Here is a 26,120-nt window from a genome sequence, read left to right on the forward strand (position 1 = left end):
ACACTCCCGGCAGCTCAGTCGGGCTGATCAGGATCATCGCTGTGAAATCACGATGTCCCGATCAGCTAGAACACGAGAGGAGGGTGCCTTACCTGCTTCAGTCATGCCCGATTGGCGATTGATTGCTCCAAGCTTGTAATCCAGGCTTGAGCAATCGACCACTGATAACACTGATCATTGCCGTGATAATGCACAGCAATGATCTGTGTAGCATATCAGTGTGTGCAGTGCTATAGCTACTAGAGGGGGCTGTAACACTGCAAAAAAAAAAGTGTGAAAAAAAGTTAGTAAAGATCATTTAACCCCTTCCCTAATAAAAGTAAGAATCACCCCCCGTGTAAATAAATATAAAAACATAAGTGGTATCGCCGCATCCGTAAATGTCTGAACAATAAAAATATAACATTAATTAAACCACATGGTCAATGGTGTATGCGCAAAAAAATTCCAAAGTCCAAAATAGCGTCACATCATGAAAAAATGAATAAAAAGTGATCAAAAAGTCAGATCAATACAAAAATAGTACGCATAAAAACTTCAGATCATGGCACAAAAAATGAGCCCTCATACCGGACCGTACACGGAAAAATAAAAAGTTATAGGGGTCAGAAGATGACAATTTTAAACGTATACATTTTCCTGCATGTAGTTATGATTTTTTTCAGAAGTACAACAAAATCAAACCTATATAAGTAGGGTATCATTTTAACCATATGGAACAACAGAATAAAGATAAGGTATAATTTTTACTGAAAAATGCACTGCATAGAAACAGAAGCCCCCAAAATTTATAAAATTAAATTTTTTCTTCAATTTTGCTCCACAATTAATATTTTTTTCCATTTCACTGTAGATATTTTGGTAAAATGACTAATGACATTTGGAACTGGTGGCGCAAAAATATGCCATAATATGGATTTTTAGGTGCAAAATTGAAAGCATTATGATTTTTAGAAGGTAATGAGGAAAAAATAAAAATGCAGAAACGAAACCCTGAGTCCTTAAGGGGTTAAAAGAGTGTCTTACATGGTGCAAACAAGGCAAAACAGATGGCCTTTTGTTGGTATGCCCTCACATAGCCACACCCATGGCTTATTACATGTGCCTGAAATAAGCCAACTAATAATTATTTTAAACTAAATCACTACAGTGCAGACTTAGACTATATGGTCTCCATATGTGCTGGGCCACTGAGCCACTGTAATAACTCTGGAGCATTTGAAGTCTGTTTAATTGTAAGACAATGCTAACTTAGACAGACAGTTTTACTAAATTATCCTATTCACTCCTGTTTCCAACAAGTTGATTTTCATTAGTGTTTAATGCATATTGATTAATGAGTATCTGTCATATTCCACACACATTTTTTCAAAACCTGTGTAGAGAAAAAGTTGACATGTTGCCCATAGCAACCAACCAGATTGCTTCTTTTATTTTTTAAAAGGCCTCTGAAAGATAAAAGAAGCAATTTGATTCTTTGCTATGGGGAACTGGTCAGCTTTTCCTCCTCTGCACAAGTTTTCATAAATCTCCCTCAAGATTTTTATGTGTCTAGCATCTATATTTCTCTTACAAATAACTTATTTCATTCTGCTGTTCACTTGGTCTGTCATTCAGTGCTTTGGAGGGGGGGGGGTCCTCACTGTATGACCTCTCTCCCTTCCTGAGTCTGCTGTTCTGGGTCACTTCATCCAATCACAGGAAACTGCTCTGTAAACCCCTTCCCTCTGTTTTCAGACAGGACAGGAGTGAGCACAGAGAAGTGCTAGTCCCACCCTCACTTACTGGACTTTTTCTCTGTGATTCAGCTTCGACAAATATAATGCTGTAGCTGGACAGGAATATGTTCTGGATGGTAAGTGGCCCATAGTTTTTTTTCTAAGCCATGATTTCTATAAAAAAGGTCGAAAAATTATTTTTTGAAGACGTACAACTTATAAAAAGTTTTTGAATCTGACCCATTAAAATTTTATATTCAGCTTTGATTTTTTTTCTTGGTCTTTTGGTCTGTGTTTCTCTTACATAACCTTTTCACACAAGAGGACAACTTTAAATATACAAATTTTTGTTCAAAAAGTTATCATTTTTAAATAGAAAATATAACCTATATAAGTTACATTGGTAGTGCAAAAAACAAGCCCTCATATAAGTCTGTAGGTGGAAAACTAAAAGTGTTATGTGTTTTAAAAGTTGAGGGGGAAAAACAAAAGTGCAAAAATAAAAAACCCTGAGTCCTCAAGTGGTAATCTACCCCCCTGGTTTAGCCAGAGCTATATGTCTTGTTCATTAGCCCTGCTAATCCTGAGGAGACTAAAGTTTAGTGAGCCTATGTACTGCTAATATCAGGTATACCTTCTTTATTTAGGCCACACGTTTTCTGCTTGTTGCTGTCCCTACTTCAAGTTCCAATCCCCCTGTGAAGATATATTCTACAGTTCTCAATCTAACTAGCCCTAGAGGGATTTCTTTAGAAAGGAGGAAGTTGTTTTAGATATGTTCTGCTTTTCACTGGATCTTTTAATGGCCTCTGGTCAGACCAGTGTTAGCCTGTCTGCCAACTAAGGGAGGCCTTCCCTTGTTTTGCTTCTATGAGTGTCCTGCCACAGATTGCCAACAAAAGTGTTGAGTATTGAGTATTTATTTAGCATTGTGCCACAGTTTACTACCCGTGGAGATCTTTTTTTTTTCCTATTAAAAGTTTTATTGATTTTCAACAAAGAAAACATACAAAAGCGTTATAACATATAGCTCATAAAAGCTCAAGTATTAACATATGGACAGGAAGGCATTTCAAGACCTCAAAACATAAACATCTCTAAAGTGCAAAATATCAATCGAGGGGGATACCCGTGGAGATCTTTGTACTGCAGTTTTAGTAAATTGTAGACTTTGGAACTTAGAGAAGCCTTAACATATATACATATGTGAAGAGAGTATAGTTTCATGTACATGTGCCAAAAGCACAAAAAAAATTTCAGCAAAGTATCTGCAAAAGTGACCAAATCATTATTTCAAGGGAAGGAGAACAAATGGGCTTTGCATGCTGGAAAAGATTTATTTAAAAAAGGTTGTGATTCACAGCGTTACTGGCTGGTAGTGTGGGGTACGCTGATCAGTTTGGTCCTTACCGTGCTTGGACCCGCCGCGCTGTTCTGCCCTAATCTTCTATTTTTGGAATATGCAAATGAGATGCTGACTGGCAGCGGCTGGCCCAACTGGCACTCTGATGTCGGTGCCGCTGGCCACAGCGCCATCCAGCTCATCAATATTCCTTCCCTCTCTCTTCATTACAGAGCGGGGAGAAGAGGGAGAGGCAGAGGGAGGAATATTGATGAGCTGGGTGGCGTTGCGGCCAGCAGCACTGACGTCAGAGTGCCAGTTAGCCCGGCTGGTGCCAGTCAGCACCTCATTTGCATATTCCTAAAATAGAAGTTTACGGCCGAATGGCGTGGCGGATCCGGGCACGGTAAGGACCAAACTGATCAGCGTCCCCCGCACTACGAGCCAGTCCCACTAGTTAGTGTGGGGGGAGAAAGCTGACAGTTTTCCTTTAACACCACTTAGCTACATTGCACTAATTCCATGATCAACTACTCTTATTAGACCCCATGATATCACCCATAGTGGGCACTTTGCAGAAAGTATGCACTTTCTCTGACATATTCTATGCATGTACATATGGATCAAGTCTTCATGCTGAAAAAATACTACTTAAGCAAGATTTGTCAAAATAATTTTTTTATATCTGCATGCATATGTTTGGCAAACAGGAACAAAAGTGAATGTAACAGATTTTCTTTCTCCAATAGACTAAAGTTTATAAATTCTGTGTGGAATCAGCATCAAGTAGAGAATGGCAACTTGGATTTCCAAATGAAACCAATGGGAAATGGATTTGATGCAGATTTCAGAGAAAACCACAAGATGAAAAACTATCCTCAGGCTATCAAGTGTAGTGGTAATTTGATAAGTAATGTCTGTAGTAAAATTGTGTAGCTATTTATTAACACAAGGCGATTTGTTCACTAACTAAGCTCACTAAGAGTGCTATGTATGAATATGCTTTTGTGGTTATAGTGGCTTGCTGAGGAATGCAGTTGGAGGATAAAAACTAATGCTACATAGAGCTTCCGCCATATTAACATTGACCCTGTAGTGCACTGGTATAAAGATTCTTCTATAATATGAATGGCAAATAGGAAACCAGTTCTCCCAGTTCTTCATGGACAAAAATGCAAGGGTGTGTAGACTCTAAGCAAATATAAGGAGAGAACAAACCTTGGAGAAAAGTGAGTGGAGTAGAAGGAGGGGGAGGAGGATTGAGAGCTTGATGAAATATTGTTATATACTATTTGGAGAGTTATGTCTATGTTTATGGAATACATTTTCTCATAAAAAAAAATCTATCATGGTGGCTGTGGAAAAGCCCAAAACATATTTTTCACTTTAAATGCTGTGGATTTGGATACAGATTAGCCATATTTGATCATTCAAATCCGCATCCGGGCTACCATGAAATCTTTATAGGTGCAGAGTCAAATAAGTGACATTACTTCCTTTTTTTTAGCTGTAGTGTAAACTACCGTGTGTAGTTCCATATGATTTTCTGTATTACGATCTAAAATGATTGTTTTCACATAAAACTCTGATCGGAATTCGGAATATTTTTTAAATTCAGTTTCAGAGTTAAAATTCAAGAATAACAATATCCCCATAAAGTCACATGTAGCTTCAATTAAAAGCCAACAACTCAATATCTAGAGGGGGCCCAAAAGCACATGCCTCTTCAGCCTGCAACCACAACAACTACAGACCATGATTTATGATGCGGCAAACATAGTAACATATCTCACAACTTTTGCTGAGAGCAAAGAGGGACAAGTCACATCCCCAACCACACTTGCAGCCATGCCCTCTACCTACACCCTCAGCCATGCCCTAACCCCACCTGCACCTGCAGAATTAGAATACCTCTTTAACAGCAATAATTTTGTCATTCTGTTACCCAAGTTTAGGAGGACCTCTGATATTGACAAGCTGACAAAATCCCCCACCATTACCACTACAGACCATTTAAGAGATTACATACAGTTACATCTGGTAACGTCTTCTCTGATCAGAGTCGTTCACTTTCCTTTTTCTTCTCCATCCAGCTCAGACAGCCATGATGATATATTCTGGCTACGACTCATCTCTGGAGAACATGGCGGAAAAAAATAATAATTTTAGACTATGCACTTTTCCAATAATTATAATGCTCCAAACTGTAATAATGCCTCCCTTAGTAGAGTGGGTAGCAGCAGAACCCCCCCCTATAGTAGGTGGCATTTTCCCCCCATAGTAAGTTTCAGATTCCCCCTGTAGGAGGCAGAAGTTCCCCCATTAGTAGGCAGTAGTTTCCCCTGTAGCAGGCAGCACTACCCCCATAGTAGGCAGAAGCAGTTTCCCTTATAGTAGGTAACAGTTTACCTCATAGTAGGGAGCAGTACCCCATATTAAGCAGCTGTTCCCTCATAGTTGGCAGCAACAGTTCCCCCACAGTAGGCAGCAGCAGTTTCCCCATGGTAGGCAGCAGTAGTTTCCCCCATGGAGGCAACAGCAGTTTCCTCCAATAGTAGGCAGCAGCAGTTTCTCCATAGTTGGCAGCAACAGATTCCCCCCTCCCCCTTCAGATACTTACCTCTTGCGGCTCTTCTTTCTTTTTTCCCTGTCGACTCCTGCGGCTCGCTCAGTGAGGCCTCTTCTGTTCCTTCTTCCTCTGCGCTTCGGCGTCTGATAATGTCACTTGTGCGCTAGAGCTTCTGAAGCTGTTAAAGCACAGAGGAAGAGCTTGGTCTCTTTGTTTGCTGGCTAGATGAAGTGATTGACAGGGTGAGGAGCTGTTAAACTTTCCAGTGAGCTGTACATTTAACTGTATGTACCTTATAATAAAATATTTACAGTTAAATGCGGGACATTTGAGGCTGTTTTGGGACGGTGGGATATCCCCCCAAAAGCAGGAATGTCCTGCCACATCCTCTCCTGCCCTGTATGACTTCTCAGACAAGGGTACACTGGAGTCAAAAAGAGCAACGACCTGCAGAGTCAGCGTGAGTACAGGTCATGCAGCTGTGGCACTTAAGAAAAGCATAATTCTTAGTGCTCTCAGCCACAAGCTGTGATATTACACAGTGACTTTTAGCCATTGATATCATGATGGTTTCAACCGAAAGGTAAAATCTGTGAGACTCTAATAAACTTGTGCAACATGTTAAAAAAACATGCATGATTTTAATGTATTAAAAGTTATGGGCATATTATGGGCAAGTTTTAATAATTCAATAAATTAACCTAGTGCATTATATTTTGTGGGAATTGCACTTGGGTTGAATATAGATGTAGTCTTGTTTATACAGCTGTTACAATTGACAATATTCCACTATTTCTGAAGCATTATTGGTCTCCTGGTCTTTTTTTCAGTCTAATAATTATTTTTACTGATCATTTTTATGATGGGATCATTTGTGACTGGTTGTCTAAATAACTTTTTATTGCTCCTCTGTTCAAAAAACTTGATGTATTATGTTTGCTTTCGGGTTTTTGTAGAACATGACAAGGCATTTTATATGGTAAAATCTTCTTCCGCACCATCCCCAGAAGATGTTCCTGCCTGCAGGGATGGGGGGATATATAATTTAAAAGTCTCTCCCACCGGCCCTGCACCAAGTCCCACTGCTCCGGTTGTGACAACCTGTGTCATTGCTCTGGTCCCTAAATGAGCACTTAAAGTTCCAAAAAAATGTTTTACTGTATGTTGTTACTGTAAAATGAAAGACCTTTTGTTACATGGTTGTTTATAAAAGTTAGAACATTTAATAAAGAAAATGGCCCCTGAAAATCCCACTACTAGGGGTCCCCATACCTACTGGGACACTAACCAGTACCACAGCAGCATCAGCTTATTCATGAGTCATGGACAAAGCTGCATGAGTAGGTGCACCAATCACCTACCACCATCACAAGGGAGGTACATACCCCATTCCCCTGAGAGGATTTCTAACACTGTGAGCTAATGAAAAGAGGTATTTATATAATAAATACATATGTTAGAGGCATGAAAATTAGATGTACATGGTCAGGATTAGGTGCTGAGTTACATATTATTATTATTTTTCCTGTGGGATCTGACAGGTACGCTTTAAGCAGGTGAAGCAGGGCAATGATGTGGGCCATGCCCGGGCTGTCAATCAGGCTGATGAGGCATGATTACAGCCGAAGGACACAGGAAATTTTCCTCCTTGCCTTTAAAGAGCCTCAACTCTTTTATTTTTCCATCCACAGACAGAGCCTAAGGTAAGGGCTTGCTTTTTTTTTTTTTTTTGTAAAATGGGAAATGAGGGGAATGTTATATTTTACTGGGGGAGGGGCTTATTCACTTTTATTCAATATTAAAACTTTTTTTTTACATTTCACTTGCACTTTTTTTTTGGGCTGGACCACCCCTTTTATGCTCTAGCACAAACCTGTTCAAGGGTCACTGCCTAAGGCTAGGTTTCCACACTTTTTTTCTGGCGTTTTTTTTTAAACTGCCACTGCAGTTTTTGAGCCAAAGTCAGAAGTGGATCCAGTAGGAAGGAGAAGTATACGTTCTTCCTTTGTATGTCCTATTGCTTTTGAATACACTTCTGGCTTTTGGTCAAAAACTGCAGTGGCAGTTTTCCAAAAAACGCCAGAAAAAAACCTAGCCTTATACATTTAATTTCTAAAAAAATCCCATATGCTTCTTTTAAGTTATCTTCTACTATTCCATTGGTCCCTGGGTTAATATTGTTGAACTGATGACATATGAGCTGCAGCAGTCGCATGTAATACATACTGACATGACTGCTAGGCCCTGTAATTTGCTGCAGAGGTCACATGTCAGTACAACATGTCATTGCTTCCACAATGTAAACATAGACCCACTGGGCATCAATGCACTGTGGCAGTTAAATGGCAGGGAAATAAAACAAGTTAGTAAGCACTTCTTATTATGTTATGTCAGTGGCTGTCAGGCTGTCAGTGCAGCAGTCACTTACAGTGAATAGTAGCTGCCTGGCGCAATAAAATTGCGAAACTATGTTTTTCCTTTCCCCAAAGTCAACCTTATTATTTATTAGCCTGCCGACAGCAGCTGCCTTGAATGTGTACAAAGTGTTCTAGTGCATCATTTCATGTACTAAACGCATCTGTTTAGTAAAAAAAAAAAAACCTCAATAAATCTCTCCGCAACTGTTATTTTTACTTGCCTATCATAAAGGTTATTTTGTGATAATGATAAAATCAGGAGTTCTTTTTCTTTTTTTTTTTTAATAACCTATGGGCCCAAATGAAAAATATTCATGATTACCATTTCCATTCACACCACTTGAATGGGGCTTAAATCTTCCTATCATCAGAGGACTTCTTCATAGCAGGGACTATACCCAATTGGCAGCTGTCATGAAGCTGAAGTAGCCCCCTGCTGATAAAAAGCACTTTATCCACGAGCGGTTGAGCCAAGGGAAATAACTATACATGTATGGATGGTTGCACAAGCCAAGTGCTGCAATCCCATTTCATTTCAGGCGTTCCGATCTTGCCCTGTTGCTCTAGGCAACCAGCTTGAATGGGGATATTGTTTCTAACATTAAAAACTGATTACAGCTTACTTCACTGCCTCATACTGTCTTAGAGAGGATTAGGAGTGAGCGCAAAGCTGGCTTAGGCACTGTGTTAACAAAGCCTCAAAGGCACCTGCAGATTTCCCTATTCATGAAGTGATTAACTTACAGTATTTAGTAATGGCAGAGAAATATGAGCAGTCAGGAAGAGCTATTACTTATTAAGTGCTGGAACAACTCGTGCTCGGAGAGCAGTGCCTTGCTATATTTTCTTCCGAGTGTTCTAAATGAGATCCCTGGCTTCAAATCACTGCTTGAGGAAAAAGAAAAGAAAGTGCAACACTCAGTAATTTCTCATGTTTCATTAACCCGAGCTCATAAGGAAACTAGGCATGAGGCTCCAGGTTACATCCCTTGATGAAGAGGGTGGATGGAGAGGTCATGCCATTAAAGCAACCTTATACGCCGGCCAGCATGGCAAGATTTATTTAAGCGATCAATAATAACAATTTGGTATTGATCTAAAGCCGTGTTCTGGCATAATGGATACATTGCTCTCTTTTTATTCTGATATACTGACTCAATTAATTTTCACTTCATGCTTTATTTGCACGGCTGTGGGCACCAGATGGATCTTCTGCTATTTGCTGTGCCCTGCTTATTGCTACTTCCAAACCCATTTTTTTTTTGGCTGCTTGTCTGCATGAGAAGTGGGAAAAGATGTAGTTAAAGCAGGCATGTGACAGCAAGAGCGGGCGGGTGGCCAGCTCAGCAGATGCGACCAAGAACACAGAGGCATCTTGTACAGACTGTATAAGCGTCAAGGACAGGGTGGTACGGGAGCCCTATCGGAAAAATTCACATTCTGCTTTTTTATCCTACTTTAGTCATTTCTATGCTATTTCTCTTCTGTAACACTGAAACCTGTTGGCAATGTTGCCATTGTTCTACTTACCATTGAATAAGCTTGAGATTGAGTCTTGTTCTGTAGTACTTTCCACACATCTACAGTTTGTGAATTCACATGAATATCCTTATTCAACTCCCATGATAGCCGTAATGACCTCTTGCTATTAGTGTGGCTGTGCGGCAACACAGGAGTCAGGCTCCCTTTACACCATGTTCTTCCACCCTGTTGACACTAGGAGGAATTTATCATTGGATTTGGATCTTTTTGTGTTGTGAAAGGCACATATTTGTAGCAGGTTGCATTTTAGATTTTGTTTTTGCAACTTTCAACACTTTTTCCTCGGTTCGTCTCTGCTTCTAGCTATTTTTTGGTGGATGAAGTGATTTATTAACTGCAACTTTGAAAAAAAAAATTTGCGTAAGAGGTAACATTTTTGAACACAGCTACACCATCCTAAGACTACACTTACAAACTTGACTATTTCACAGACACTTCTTTACCTACACTGTGTTGGCAGTTTGATTTCCCCCCAGTTTTTGTAATATAGATGTGTAATGTAAATAAAGTAGTTCTTAATAAAGTAAAATGGCTTTGAGTTTTACTAATATTTAACAATTACGTTGAAATTGTCTCTGACTATGTTAACATTTTTGGTAGGGGTAAGTGCTGAAGGACTTTAAACTTTTACAAAAACACACAACAGATACTCAGAATTTATCACCAACAAAAGCCCTAAGCGGAGGACACAGAAGCTGAAGTGTTGAACAGAAGCTGACTGAGGTCTGGTGGGGTGAAGGCATTTTCCTGAGTGCTTTATGGGCTTCCCCAAATTTGTCATACATAGTGTAGCTGTTTGATAAATTTGGTGCAAGAACATCAAATTCATGGCAACTAAAAACAGTGCCAAAAAGCATCCACACAGCAGAGACATTGATAAATTCCCCCCATTCTTTTTTTCAAGAATAAAAAAGGCACCTTTGAAACATGCAATAGTATGTCTATTAAGATACATTCTAATGTTATTGACTTCCATGTTACAAAAAAAGGATCCATCTCTACCATGTTCTCAAACAAGAGCAGGCTCACCACTAAAAACACAAACTAAGGCCATTAAAACCTCTAAAACACATAAAAACTAGTGATGTTTATAGTGATGTTCTTTTAGAAAAAAAAAATGCCATACACATCCTTTCTTTACATTGTTGGCTTAAAAAACACCCCCTAAAAATAATAGTTTTTATGGTATATTACATGCATTTTCTGGCATTTGTGCAATGTTTCTTAATGATGTGATTTAGAACTTGTGTTACCGGTATATGGTGGTGTTTTTTTCTGTCAATTTTCCCATTATATATTATGTGATTTGTAGATTTGTGAGTCAGTAACCCCTATTTGAAATACATGATTCAAAGAAAATGTAAGAAAAAAAAGGAACAACAATGGAGTTCTAAAGGGGCTTTTAGAACCTTTTTGTAACAGTTTTTGTGGCAGTTTTTTGTTCATTTTTTGTGATAAGTCAGAAGTGGATGCAGATGGATCAGAAGTATAAAGGTTTCTGTTGTTGTGCTCCTCCATGGAAGCAGAAGAACGGAAATGACAAGTGTCGGATAACCTAATTCCAGACACCCTAGGTGTCTGAGGACCCCACGGACTATATTGGGGTACATTGGGGTTCATGACTTCTGGAACCTCTTATGCAAATGTGCAGGCAGCCATATACTTATCCTTCCTGCCATAAAATGCTGTGTGTGAAACCCTCCTTAGGCTTCTCTCTTACACAAATATATTTACTGTTTTATTTGCTTAAAAAAATCCCACAAAAAATGCCCCTTCTTTTTTCACTTCCATGATGCAGTTTTTTGAGGCATTTTTTTGCCAAGTTGGTGTGTATTCGTTTAGGCATTTTATTATGTATCAATTTCCCCCCAAATGTTTCTCTTTCATGCATTTCTTACATGTGACTGAAATATTTATGAAGAATTAGGGAGGGGAAAATGCCACAAAAATGCCACCATACAGGTATATATTTTTTGTTTATTTTTTCATCTGCAGAGGTCTATGGGAGAAAAAAAAAAGTATGCTGCCATTTTGAAAAACTACCACTAAATGAACACCACTATAGGGTGAAAAAGGCCAAAGAAAAAATGACGTGTATGTATGGTATTTCATATTTTCCTATTGATTCCCAGCTAACATCTGGTTGCAGCAATTTTGGTCTAACAACACTATGGGGGAGATTTATTAAAGCCTGTAGAGAGAAGTTGACAAGTTGCCCATAGCAACCAATCAGATTGCTCCTGATTTTAAAAGGAAGTAAGCACAATGGGGGGTATGTACAGTGGTGTCTCCAGCATTCATATTTATGGGGGGCACATGGGGTGCCAGTGACAAAATTGGGGGGGGGGCAATTTTAAAACGTGTGTGTATATGTGTGTGTATATATATCTATATATATATTTATATCGTAAATACATATATATATACATATATACACACACATACACACTGTGCAGAACATGTTTTTTTATTTAAAATCTTCATACATTCTTGTTGCGCAATGATTTTTTATTTCCGTTTTTTTGCCGTAGATTTTTGGGTAAAATGACTGATGTCACTACAAAGTAGAATTGGTGGCACAAAAAATAAGCCATAATATGGATTTTTAGGTGGAAAATTGAAAGGGTTATGACTTTTAAAAGGTAAGCAGGAAAAAACAAAAGTGCAAAAATGGAAAAACGCTATGTCCTTAAGGCGTTAAAACTTTTGGACACTACCATCAACTTTGATAGCGGCATCTAAAATGTTAAAGTCGGACACCAGCCTGATTGGTGATGTCTGGCATTAGCCGAGGGTTCTAGCTAATGATTTATACAACACAGTGGGAGCAGGCACTGTGCGTACACATACGCCTTGCGTCCTTAGATCTCATTTACACAGATGGATCCCCAGCATATTTTACGCTGCGGATCCCCCGACAATGGACCCTACAGTACTGCCTCCATCTGTGCCTGCTCATAATGGCAATCCTCCGCTACGAGCAGACATGCTGTGATGTGTATACTCGCACACATCGCGGCTGCTCTCGGCCTAGCTCAGAGAGCAGGAGGAGCGGCCATGATGTGTGCGAGTATACACATCAAAGTGTGTCTGCTCGTAGTGGTGGATTGCCGTTATGAGCAGGCACATATGGAGGCAGCACTGTAGGGTCCATTGTCGGTGGATCTGCAGAGTAAAATACACTGTGGATCCACGACTGAATGAGCCCTTAGGGTACGTTCAGACATACAGGATCTGCTGTATATTTTCTGCAGCTGATTTTGCTACCTATTGAAGCTAATGGGTTGCAAAATCAGCTGCACAAAATATGCAGCAAAAATATGCAGCTGATCCTGTACATGTGATTTAATGGGGTTCAATGATAAACTAGCAGTGTGTTCCCATGTTGTCCTTCCAGAGGGGTGACTTTCCCTCCTCCAGTGTCCACAGGTCTCCAACAGGTCACATTACAATTTATCGAAAAATCGCGGAAAAAAATTGCGCGGTTTTACGAAAAATCGCGGTTCCCAAAAATTGTTCTGATATTGTGACCTGTGGACACTGAAGGAGGGAAAGTGACCCCACTGGACTGCTACTATACACATCACCCAGCCCCAGGATATACTGCTGATCAGGGGGGAGAGAGGGAGGACACAGGACATCACTCACCTCACATGAAGCTGCTCTGTGTTCCGGAGGCCTGTCAGCTCTCGGCCCCCGTCCTCTCCAGTGCTGGGGGCAGAGCCATCAATGAGGTACCTTCATCCCTGCTCTGCCTGTCTCTGCTATTGATAAGCAGACCAGGAGCAGCGCAGGGATATCCCCAGCAGCTGCAGCGGGCTCTTTACCCAGCCGGTCAGTCCGCCACTGGCCCCGATACTAGTATGGGGACAGCCCTATTTATTTTAAATTGGGGGGGCACAAGGGGGGCACGGGCTTATCTAGGAGGGGCCATGGCCCCCTCTGGCCCCCCCCTAGCAACGCCACTGATAATTTTGGCGCAAATAGGCTCCATTTGATGCCAAAAAATATACATAAAATCACACATTGCTACACCATTATTGATACATGTCCCCCAATGTTTCTTTCATCTGCTGCACTAAGGCCCCTCGATTGTCCACTGCACATACAGTCCACATCGATGCCCTTTTCTTTATGTTTCTTCACAAAAGTTTAACAGCATCTTAAAACCCCAGTTGAAATGTACCAGTACTACAGTTCCAGCTATTATCCTATTTGTTTGGGTGGCTATGGGTGAACGTTTTCTTATTGCATAAGTGTATACCATGAACTGGAGAGTTAAGGTTATTGGGGGGTATGTATCAAACCTTTTGCTCCATTATTTTGGCTGTAGTTTGTCTCTATTTTTGGTGCAGTTGCTTTTTAGAGACAAATAATTGCAACAAACCAAATAGAATTTTTTTTTTCAAAGTGACGTTGGAAGTTATGATTTCAGTTGCAATCGTGAAGTGGTCGGGAATTTATTATTTGCAATTTTCCGTTTGTCGCATATTTTGGCGCAACTACGCTTATTTAAGCGCAATTCTACACCAGTCCTAACATGCCTTAGAAACTGGCTCTGGAAAGCATTATTAAAAAGTTGCACATTTTGTCGCACGGGTTAAAAGTCGCAAACAAAGTCGCAGAGAAATTTGATCAGCACCAGATTTATCACATGCCCTGCGCCATGTAATACATTTGGTGCAGGTACACAGTTTTCAACTTGTGAATTAATGGAATGAAAAGTCTTGCGCCTCCTCCACTTTTCATGAATACCCCCCATTGTATTTATATGCATTGCACTGTTTATTGCATACACTGGTTACAAAATGCTTTGGTTATAAAATATTATTAGTATATGATTGCAGGAAAAAGTCCCTAATACAGGCTGCCTGTCCCAGGAGAAAGGGTGGACAGACCTGTTAAAACCAGTTAAGTAGTCTGGCTCAGGTCAATCATTTCCTAGCTCTGCTCTTGCTAGGCATGCCTTCAACCTCAGCCACATGCCTTCAACCTAGGCGCAATGGGCGAGATTTATCATTAGGTGTCTATTGTAGACACAGATCTACCCCTTTACACTGCTTATCTAATTTACACTCTTGCTCAAAATTTACAAAAGTTACAAATGTCTTTTGATAAATTTTGCGCAAATATAGATACGCCCCCTCGCTATACCGTGCACTCCTTCTCTACCTCACATTTCCCAGAGCTGTGGCGTTTTCCCACAGTACACTGCTCACATAGCTTTATAAAGTACACAGAATGTTGGGGTTTAAAAAATATGTAAGTTTGCTAAACAATCTGTCCCCTTTCCTCTATATCAGTGTTTACCAATGAGAGTACCTCCCAGTGCTCCAAACTTGGCATGCTAGGAGTTGCAGTTTTGCAAAAGCTGGAGGCACCCTGGTTGATAAACACTATGTACATGTACCAGAGCTGAGTGTGTGATCATGTACATGTAGCAGAAATTAGTGTGCGGCATGTGTATGGAGCAGAGCCGTTGTGTGATTATGTTTATGCATAACCACGAACACACTCAGCTCTGCTGCATAAACATGATCACTCACTCAGCTCTGCTGCATACACACAGTCACACACTCAGCTCTGTAGTATGCACACAATCACACACTCAGCCCTGCTGCATACACATAATCACTCACTCAGCTCTGCTGCATTCACACAATCACACACTCAGCTCTGCTGCATATACACAGTCACACACTCAGCTCTGCTGCATATACACAATCAGCTCTACTGCATATATGCAATCACACACTCAGCTCTACTGCACTTATACAATAACACACTCAGCTCTGCTGCATATACACAATCACACACTCAGCTCTGCTGCATGCACAGTCACTCACTCAGCTCTGCTGCATATACACAATCACACACTCAGATCTGCTGCATCTACACAATTACACACTCAGCTCTGCTCTATTTATACAATCACACACTCAGCTCTGCTGTATTTATACAATCACACACTCAGCTCTACTGCATATACATGATCACACACTCAGCTTTGCTGCATGCACACAGTCACACACTCAGCTCTGCTGCATGCACACAGTCACACACTCAGCTCTTCTGCATATACACAATAACACACTAAGCTCTGCTACATATACACAATCACACACACAGCTCTGCTGCATTCACAGTCACCCACTCAGCTCTGCTGCAAACACATAGTCACACTCTCAACTCTGCTGCATATACACAATCACACACTCAGCTCTGCTGCATATACAAAATCACATACTCAGATCTGCTGCATTTATACAATCACACATTCAGCTTTGCTGCATACACATGATCACACAATCAGCTCTGCTGCATATACATGATCACACACTCAGCTCTGCTGCATATACACCATCACACACTCAGCTCTGCTGCATATACACAATCAGCTCTGCTGCATATTTGCAATCACACACTCAGCTCTGCTGCACTTATACAATCACACACTCAGCTCTGCTGCATGCACAGTCACACAGTCAGCTCTGCTGCATATACACGATCACACACTCAGCTCTGCTGCGTACACACTGTCACAAACTCAGCTCTGCTGCATCTACACAATTACACACTCAGCTCTGCGACACTTATACAATCACACACTCAGCTCTGCTGCATATACACAATCACACACTCAGCTCTGCTACATGCACACAGTCACACACTCAGCTCTGCTACATACACACAGTCACACACTCAGCTCTGCTGCATGCACACAGTCAAACACTTAGCTCTGCTGCATATACACCATCACACACTCAGATCTGCTGCATATACACCATCACACACTCAGCTCTGCTGCATATACACCATCACACACTCAGCTCTGCTGAATATACACCATCACACACTCAGCTCTGCTGCATATACACCATCACATATATATACCATCACGTGCACCAGATGACAGGGAGTGCTGCAGGAGAGATCGTGGGGTTCCCAGCAGCACGACCCCCCCCCCTCCGCCAATCAGACATCTTATCCCCTATCCTTTGGATAGGGGATAAGATTTCTAGGGGCAGAGTACCCCTTTAATCTCTTCATTGGCCTAAGGATGGAGTTAGTGCTGTCTGTCTGCAATGTCAGGAGGATTTCCCTGGATGAGTGTTTCTGAGTGTTATGTTTCCTGACAACCACAGAGTACATAGGGAGAAGTCTACATTGTGCTCCATACACCACAGTAAGCCAACTTGTGAAGATCCTAATCGGTAGTTTCAGTAATATTGGATGGAGAATTTGAGATCCAGTGAGCTCATACACCTGTATTTGACATTTTATGTAAATGTGCTAAGAGGCACATAACAAATTTTGTTTGGGCTTTTTAAGTGCTTAGATTTTCATGAGACTTTTGGTAAATCCGTAGATTGCTGGCTTCAGCAGTGGGCAACTTGTGGGATACAGAGTTGCTGGCAACTTTATACATTTTCATAAATTTATAAAAAATATTTATTGTGTTCCATTGTTGCAATGTGAAATTGTATGTTAGTGTAGTCAGTGTTTCCTTAAAAAAGCAGATGATTATGCAAATCTGCCACAAATAAAAAAAACTTTCATTCAGAAATGAATTTAAAATTGACCAGTCCTTCTAATCCTTCACTTGTCTTGCTCATAAGACTCACTGCAGTAGATAATAAAATGGTACATAATGCACATGGGTAAACCAACATTCATATATCAATTTGATAATGTGCATCTGCATTTCAAAGGGATGACTTAAATGACTATATTCTGGAATGATTTGAAAGGATTTGGAAAGCAATGAGTTAAGAATAATATTTAAGCACTGTCTACCAATTGCAATAATGTACTATTGTCTATACAAATTACTGCCACTACAACTAATGAGCTCATTTATGGCCCTGATGGAGGTAATTAAATGTGAATATAAAAACACAGCTTTCTTGTTTAGTGCTCTCTCAAACCAATATTGTAATGGAAAGCCATCAACAGCTAATAGGCTCACTAATCCTGACTGGGGCTGGGCCAAATGCCCAGAAATCTCATCTATCACTTCTGCCATGACAGGCACCATAATAGAACAGGACTCTTGGGTTTTATGCTGTGCTGGACACAAATCAGCGTAAAAATTTCTAACCTGTGAATGTGCCTCTGAGTGTGTAGCATCGGTGTCAATCACGAGAACCATTGGCTACTGATAGGCCACAGTTCAAACTAACATTGTACTTGACTGAAATAGCTTTGGACCACATCAGGTATTACAAAGCCATTGGTTTGCTCTTTACCTACAGTAGCCTGGCCACCTAGGTAAATACAGTGCCACTGGATTTGGCCAAACGTAAGTTAAATATCCTAGTCTTTAATACACATGCTGAAATGTTTATACATGACAAGTGTATATCAATGAATAGAGTTGAGTTAAACAAAACTGTTGAACCCAAGTTCTGTCAGAACTTTGCTAAAAGTTTGGTTGTGGTAGAACACGAACTTTGGGTGATAGAAAGAAGGACGAAGGAGCAAGGAACACATGACCTAATTCTTAATGCCTGGAAAAGCTATTCCAGCCAATCAGGCGGCAGTATATGGGTGATGTCAGAGCCACTATAAAAGCCACATGCACAAAGCTTCAGCAGCCATTTTAGGAACAGAAGGTGTTTGGTGAAGATTGTTGTGAGGGACACTAAGCAGAAAACAAAACAGATAAGAGTAGGGTCACACATATATAATAATTGTAGTAAAGCAGCAGAGAGTGTTCTGCATCTGCTCTGTCAGGGCAAAGTCTGTTTTAATGGAAGTTAAATGTGCCAGTTTCTTTTGTTTTTCTATTGTTGTTAAAAAGCAGCATTGTTGTGTCGCTTTTGTGCATGTTCTAGGATTCTATTCCTATTGCTACGCCCCAAAATAAGAATCATTTTTCACAGCTTGTAAAAAGTCATTGCTTTTTCACTTTCAAGGCATAAAACTTGTTGCTACCCATAAACAGGGATCATTTTAGGACCACTTGGAAAAGCTATTGATTCTTTTGATACCTCTGTGTGTGTGTATATATATATATATATATATATATATATATATATATATATATATATTCCAACAGGCATCTACCTCCAAAAAGGGATAATTTTTAGACATTGCTGGTCTACTGCATAGAAGGGAGCACAGATGCAGGGCCAGCCTTAGGTGTTCAGGCCCCCTGTGCGAGCTAACCTTGTGGCGCCACCCCCCCCCCCATTACCCTATAATGCGGTCCGGCATTCATAAACTGGCTTTTGGTAGTCAAATTTTCATTTCAAAATTGTAATCTGACTACCAAATGTCAGTTTATGTATTGTAGAAGCAAGAGCTATGTTGTCAGGACACTATATCTAATTATTTTACAACACTAAGCATGCATATACTCTCCCACATTTCTTCAACCAATGTTTTTGTTTGGCCCCGGCCCCTGCAGTGTATACATCCCCAGCCCCTGCAGTGTATACATCCCCAGCCCGTGCACTTTGTCATCCTCCCCTGCTCTGTCTTCTTTCTCCAGTACAAACCTGCATACTCTGAAGGCAGAGCAGGGGGAGGGGAGATGCGTGCAGTATGTCCCCTTTCACACATAGAAATCATCCCCAGCTTGCTTGCAGTATGTCCCCCGGCACCCCCCTTATCCCCAGCTCGTGCAGTATGTCCCCCCACACCCCCCCTTATCCCCAGCCCTTGCAGTCTGTCCCCCCCGAACCCCCTTATCCCCAACCCATGCAGTATGTCCCCTCACTTATCCCCAGCCCGTTTAGTATGCCCCCCTTATCCCCAGCAAGTGCAGTATGCCCCTTTATCCCCAGCCCATGCAGTATGCCCCCCCTTATCCCCAGCCGTGCAGTATGCCCCCCCACCCCCTTATCCCAAGCCTGTGCAGTATTTCCCCCCCCACCCCCTTATCCCCAGCCCGTGCAGTATGTCCCCCCACCCCCTTATCCCCAGCCTGTGCAGTATGTCCCCCCGAACCCCCTTATCCCCAACCCGTGCAGTATGTCCCCCCACTTATCCCCAGCCCGATCAGTATGCCCCCCTTATCCCCAGCCCGTGCAGTATTCCCCTTTATCCCCAGCCCATGCAGTATGCCCCCCCTTATCCCCAGCCCGTGCAGTATGTCCCCCCACCCCCCTTATCCCCAGCCCATGCAGTATGTCCCCCCTTATCCCCAGCCCGTGCAGTATGTTCCCCCCACCCCCCTTATCCCCAGCCCGTGCAGTATGTCCCCCCCTTATCCCCAGCCTGTGCAGTGCAGTATGTCCTCCTTCACACATAGAAGTCATTAGGGAGGTGAAGAGCTGTGTGCGTACGTCCTCTCTCACCTCCCCCTGCTCTGTGTTTTCCCCATGCAAACTTGCAACCTCCCCGTGGTAAGTTAGGTCTTCTGAAGACAGAGCAGGGGGAGGGAGCTGTGTACGTCCTCTCTCTCCCCCTGCTGTGTCTTCTTGTCTAATGCAGAGCTGCGTCCTCCATCCTCTGGGAAGGGGCGATAAGGGGGGGTGGCTTAATTATCTCATGCAGACGTGCGACCTTGGGCTCTGCCCTTGCTCCTCCACGCTCAAGCTTCGGAAAACTTCGGGGAATGGTCCGACTTTTGCATAGGTTTGAAAAATCCACCTCACACCGGCCTGTAACACTGCAGCCGCACAGCTCGCACACCCCAAAGGCCAGTCCTGCACAGGTGGATTTCAATGGGTGAGGTGACTGATGTGTGGGAGGGAGAAAAGTGACCTCACACTTACAAACAAGGAATCTTGGGACTTGTAGTTGGAGGGAAGGAACTCAATCAGGAAATAGCAATTTCACAAAAAGATAGCCACAGTGCTATGGTTGACTCAGAACATAGCCATTTAGCTTTAAGACAAGCACAGATCCTTCATAAGCATGCCCATTATTGTCTGGCTGGTAAGTACTAAAATCACCTTTTGGTGGATAACCCCTTTAATACCAGCATTCACATAATAATTTAATCTTAAATCTTAATAAATTCTCTGTGCTACATGAAAGCTACTATATCTAGAAGATGAAGTAGATTTCTGGCATTACAGTAAATTAGCAACGCTTGCAGTAAAAAGTCACAGATTTTTGCTCAAAATGTGGATTTAACAAATTTTTATTTAACAAGCTGTACATTTTGCATGCCATTGGTGTACAACAATGATAACCCCCACTCTGTTTATCCTGCTGATCAAGGTCCCGGGGTCCTGGGGATTGGAACCTTACTGATCATACATTTCAATTACATGATGTTGCTGGTGCAAATAAAGCACAATAGCATTTGTGGCTGTTAAATACTAGGGAGTCACATGTAGCGGGCTCAGGGGACATGAGGCAATGAACCACTAGTTTGGAAATGTTACCCTAAATCAACATACAGTAGTGCATCAATTTTTACAGTGGCAGTCATGATAATATTCTGCACTGACTGCTGATACAAGTTGAAGGCATAAATTATAAAAATGCTGAAGAACTGACACATAAAAAAAAATACAATGAGAAGATTTGCAACTTTTTCTGTGTTTTGGTCTCATTCCTGCTTTTGAATAAAAATACTGACCAAAATGAACTCCGGAATGAGGACCAGATATTGACAACATGTAAACCTAATTTAGCAACTTAGATTTTTTTCTGCTTATAAAAGATAATGGAAATTTCATGCAACCGCTCCACAACAGTGTCCCTTTTATTGACTTCTATGAGATGAAACTGTCACACAGTAGTGTCAGGTCTCACAAAAATAGCAGTCAGTTCTAATTATTGCTAACTGATGTCACGCATAGGGCGGTTTCACACATATGGGGAAATTTTCTAAAGATGCAAGAAAATGTGTGTGAAAAAAAGCTAAATAGTGATCTTTAAAAATTACATCACCAAATGCACTTTTATTCAACTGAGTCAGTCTTTAAGGGAACTTGCACATTGGAGAATATGCTGTGGAATATCAGTGTGGAAAAGCTATAAAATTTACATAACAAGCAATATAGATGAGATTTGAGGAAATATAATCCACATGCTACAGAAAATATTCTGTATGAATTGTACAAGGAAATTGACCTGTGGTGCAGTTTTAAATTCACAACAAGTACAGGTCTAGCAACCACCAACTGCATTAAAGGGGTATTCCAGGCAAAACCTTTTTTTTTTATATATGTATCAACCAGCTCCGGAAAGTTAAACAGATTTGTAAATTACTTCTATTAAAAAAATCTTAATCCTTACAATAGTTATTAGCTTCTGAAGTTTTCTGTCTAACTGCTCAATGATGATGTCACGTCCCGGGAGCTGTGCATGATGGGAGAATATCCCCATAGGAACTGCACAGCTCCCAGGACGTGAGTCATCAGAGAGCAGTTAGACAGAAAACAACAACTCAACTTCAGAAGCTAATAACTATTGGAAGGATTACAAATATTTAATAGAAGTAATTTACAAATCTGTTTAACTTTCCGGAGCCAGATGATATATATAAAAAAAGGTTTGGCCTGGAATACCCCTTTAATAGTGGCCCAACAAAGATCGTATTGTAAAGCCAGCACACTAATCCAGACCCGAGGGTTAGGGTCTAGATTATTGGAGCTCCTGCAGCTACAGGTGATTGAGCTGCAGCAGCCTTAGCAATCCAGTCCCCAGCCCCGTGAGAAAAGTGAGAGGCCAGTGCCGGGGTCTTCATGGGCTTTGCATTGCACTCACCAATGGGCGGGTGTTTGAAGCCTCCACAGACTGTACAGTATAGAGTACAGAGTCCTGTTTCGGCCTCTTACTTGCATATAGTACTCTACCGGAGCTGGAGTCCACAGGGCTACCACAGCTCAATGGGGGGAATTTATCAAGAGTGGTGTAGGTGCTTGTCTTTTTACCCAAATCTGGTGCTGATCACATTTCTTACTCCAGTATTCCACTTTTTATGGTGCCTCCACTGCAACTTGTTGTGCAAATTTTTTTTATAATGCTGTCCACAACCAGTTTAGTAAGCCAAGTCAGGGCTGGTGAAGATTTGCGCCCCAGTTAGCCCAGTTGCACCAAAAGATGGGACAAACTGAAAAGTCATAATAATACATGTTTGACCACTGCATGATATCAACTGAAATCATGTCTTGATATGTTCTTTTAGATAAACTGTCTAACTGAAAAGTTGCAAACCTTTGGCATAAAAAAAAAAATCACTGCGCCAAACAAAAGCGCCAAAGGACAGCAAAAAAACAGAGTAAACGATTAATAAATTCCCCACAATATCCTTGTCTTGGTACTGCCGATTTTCCCCATTAATATTATAGAGTGTTGTGGATTTTATTGTGCAAATATTAAAGACCTTCAAAAAATGTTTATATATTTTTGGGCATCCGCAGTAGAAAATCCACACAAAACTTTGAACAATTTGATCTGGATTTGCTGTTGTGGATTTTTAGCATTTCTGCTATAGGCAGCCATACCATAAAAGTTCACAAATTCAAACGTCAGTATCAGAACTTATTATTTTACTTGAGAACATGTTCTTCTAGGGAATGTGTCATCAGAAAATGAGCTATTGTTTAAATCCGATTTTTATGTTATCCATATTGGCACGTAGGGCAGGGATAAGTGCATCCCTGAGCTCATCTACTGCCACTTTCCATGCCTAGTTGAGTATCCACACTAAGTGATGGATCCTCACCTGCTATGGTCACTGTTCTGCATAAGTGTAGGGTTTTAACAAGATTCAAAACAAAAATAAAATACTGTACAGACATCAGGGAAGCAGATCAGGAAACAAAGGGTTAACAGGCAACACCCGGGGTGCAAATCACAGGGTATAAAAGGGAAAAACAGGGAAAGCTTAGACAGGCCAGATCAAAACCAGGAGAGCTTGCCGTACAAAAATGGATGATGGAGGGATAGTTAAATCACTAAGACAAGGGTCATCTAGCAAACCCTGATGGAGACCAACCAAACTGAGGCCAAAATGACACACTTTTGGCTTCTGTTGGGTAGTAGGGGTTTATAGATCTATTTATTACATACTCTGGGACCTATCCCAGCAGTTATATTAAACTCATATAGTGTGAAACAAGCCTTAGACATTGACAGTACACAGAAGCAGCAGTGGAGATTTCATTAGTTTACTATATGTCTTGGCTATATGGTTTAGGCATTAACCAAGATAAATAAAACATGTTAAAATGTTTATGAGTAGAGATGAGCGAATTTTTGAGAAATTTGATTCTGCTGATTTGCTGAATTAAAAAAATGTTTTGATTAGATCTGAATAAATTCATGGCGAATAGATATGATAAAGTGTGTGAGCATTTTTAACTTTTTTTTCTTTATTTTTTACATTTTTAGGTAGTACTATTTCACCCAGCAGTGAACAGACTGTTCCATGATGGGAGTAGTAGGACCTGTACTAATAGACAGATCGCCCCTGTTGTCACTTTTGACACCCATTGCGATCCTCTTGTATAATGTATAGAAGCGGGTGGCTGGCCGCTCTTCTGCACGATCCTGTACTATGTTTTATTTTCTATGACAACATTTTTATAAATTTTTATACAGGGACAAATTTATGCAGGCGGGCAGGGACCTAAAAATGTAGCCGACAATAATAAAAATGTAGAAAGGGGCAATTTAAATATAAAAATAATATATTTTTTAGTATTCATTTTGTTGAACTTTTTATTAGTAATGTATTTTAATAATGTGTTTAATAAAGTGTGTGTGTTTTTAACTTTTTAAACTTTTTTTTCTTAATTTTTTACATTTTTCAGTTAGTACTACGCCCAGCATGGAACAGACTGTTCCATGATGGGAGTAGTAGTACCTGTACTAACAGTCAAATCGCCCTGGGAGTCAGTTCTGACACCCATTGCGATCCTCCTGTATAATGTATAGAAGCCTTGGCATGGCCGCCCTTCTGCGCAATCCTGCACTATGTTCTGCAATGCAAAGTTCTTCACATTACAGATTCTTATTTCCCGCAGAGAGCTGTGATTGGCCAGAGGGTTCCAGCCAATCACAACTCTCTGCGGGAAATATGAATAATAGGTATATATATGGCAGGGACCAGAGAAGAGCGGCCATGCCCCATATCTATACATTATACAGGATGATCGCATGGGTTGTCAGGAGGGACACCCGCTGTGATCTTTCCTTAACTGCAGGTACTACTGCTCCCAACATGGAGCACACTCTACATTTCTTCTATCAGAAATTAAAGATACTTCGAATTGTTATTTGCGGAGGCAGATGATGTCATTGTAATTATACAGTATGAGCTGTTTTTAATTGACGAATTACTGAAAAACTCTTCTTGCAATTCCAATGTCTCTGCTCTGTAAGTGAAAAATCTTTTATTTTTTATGTAGGGGATGATGGGAGTTGTAATTCCTGAATTCCAGTACAGTGGTTGCAGCAGGACCGTCAGGGAGTCTATTGCCATCCTGGGTCCGTATGAATGAAATAAATAAAGTTTAGAAGTATACAGTAGCTGCTCCAATTAGAGCAAATTAAGGTTAATTGAATAATGAGACCACATTCAATTAAGGTCAAATAGGTAATAGAACATCAAAGGAATGTAGGTAAAGTGGATTAACCTTAATTGACGGTGGTTTTATTATTCAATTAAGGTCTTTCCCTCTTATTTCCTGTTCTTTGTTCATCTGTCTGCCGTGTGAGCGAAAAATAATAATAATAATAATAATAATGATATATATATATATATATATATATATATATAAAGAAAAATTGCCAGCACAACAACCTAATGCACGGGTGCACACTGCTGTGGCAGATACAGAGTGTACAAAAAAGAAGATTGCAGCAGCATACATTGGTCAAAAAATGTAGGCTCTTAGCGCACTTTTTTGATCAAAAACGTGTCCCCCATCCACCACAGGGAGGTGGCCTCATTTAGGATTGGACCCTAACACACATTCTGAGCCTAACACTCAGATACCAACTCACCTCTGCTGGGCATATAGCCTCTGACTGGGTGACATGCTGGATCCATATACAATTTAAAACACCACCTGGGAGAAAGGGGGAGGGGTGCACAGCTAAAGAGGGTGCCATTCCCCCTGTGTAGTAAATACAAGCAAAAAGAAAAATAGCCAGCACAACAACCTAATAGATGGGTGCACACTGCTGTGGCAGATACAGAGTATACAAAAAGAAGATTGCAGCAGCACACATTAGTCAAAAAATTTAGACTCTTAGCGCACTTTTTTGATCAAAAACGTGTCCCCCATCCACCACGGGGAGGTGGCCTCATTTAGGATGGGACCCTAACACACACACATTCTGAGCCTAACACTCAGATACCAACTCACCTCTGCTGGGCATATAGCCTCTGACTGTGTGACATGCTGGATCCATATACAATTTAAAACACCAACTGGGAGAAAGGGGGAGGGGTGCACAGCTAAAGAGGGGGCCATTCCCCCTGTGTAGTAAATACAAGCAAAAAGAAAAATTGCCAGCACAACAACCTAATACACGGGTGCACACTGCTGTGGCAGATACAGAGTATACAAAAAAGAAGATTGCAGCAGCACACATTGGTCAAAAAATTGAGGCTC

General features: G+C 40.9%; 1 long non-coding RNA gene across 1 annotated transcript; it reads left to right on the plus strand.

The window, feature by feature from the left end:
- The first annotated feature begins 1,754 nt into the window (after positions 1–1,754).
- Positions 1,755–24,986, plus strand: LOC130309652 (uncharacterized). The gene is made up of 3 exons (XR_008858303.1): positions 1,755–1,855; positions 3,810–3,958; positions 24,909–24,986. It is a non-coding gene; the product is annotated as an uncharacterized LOC130309652 (long non-coding RNA).
- Positions 24,987–26,120: the final 1,134 nt, after the last annotated feature.

The sequence above is a fragment of the Hyla sarda genome, chromosome 1 (genome assembly GCF_029499605.1).
Source record: "Hyla sarda isolate aHylSar1 chromosome 1, aHylSar1.hap1, whole genome shotgun sequence".
NCBI classification, from domain to species: Eukaryota; Metazoa; Chordata; class Amphibia; order Anura; family Hylidae; genus Hyla; species Hyla sarda.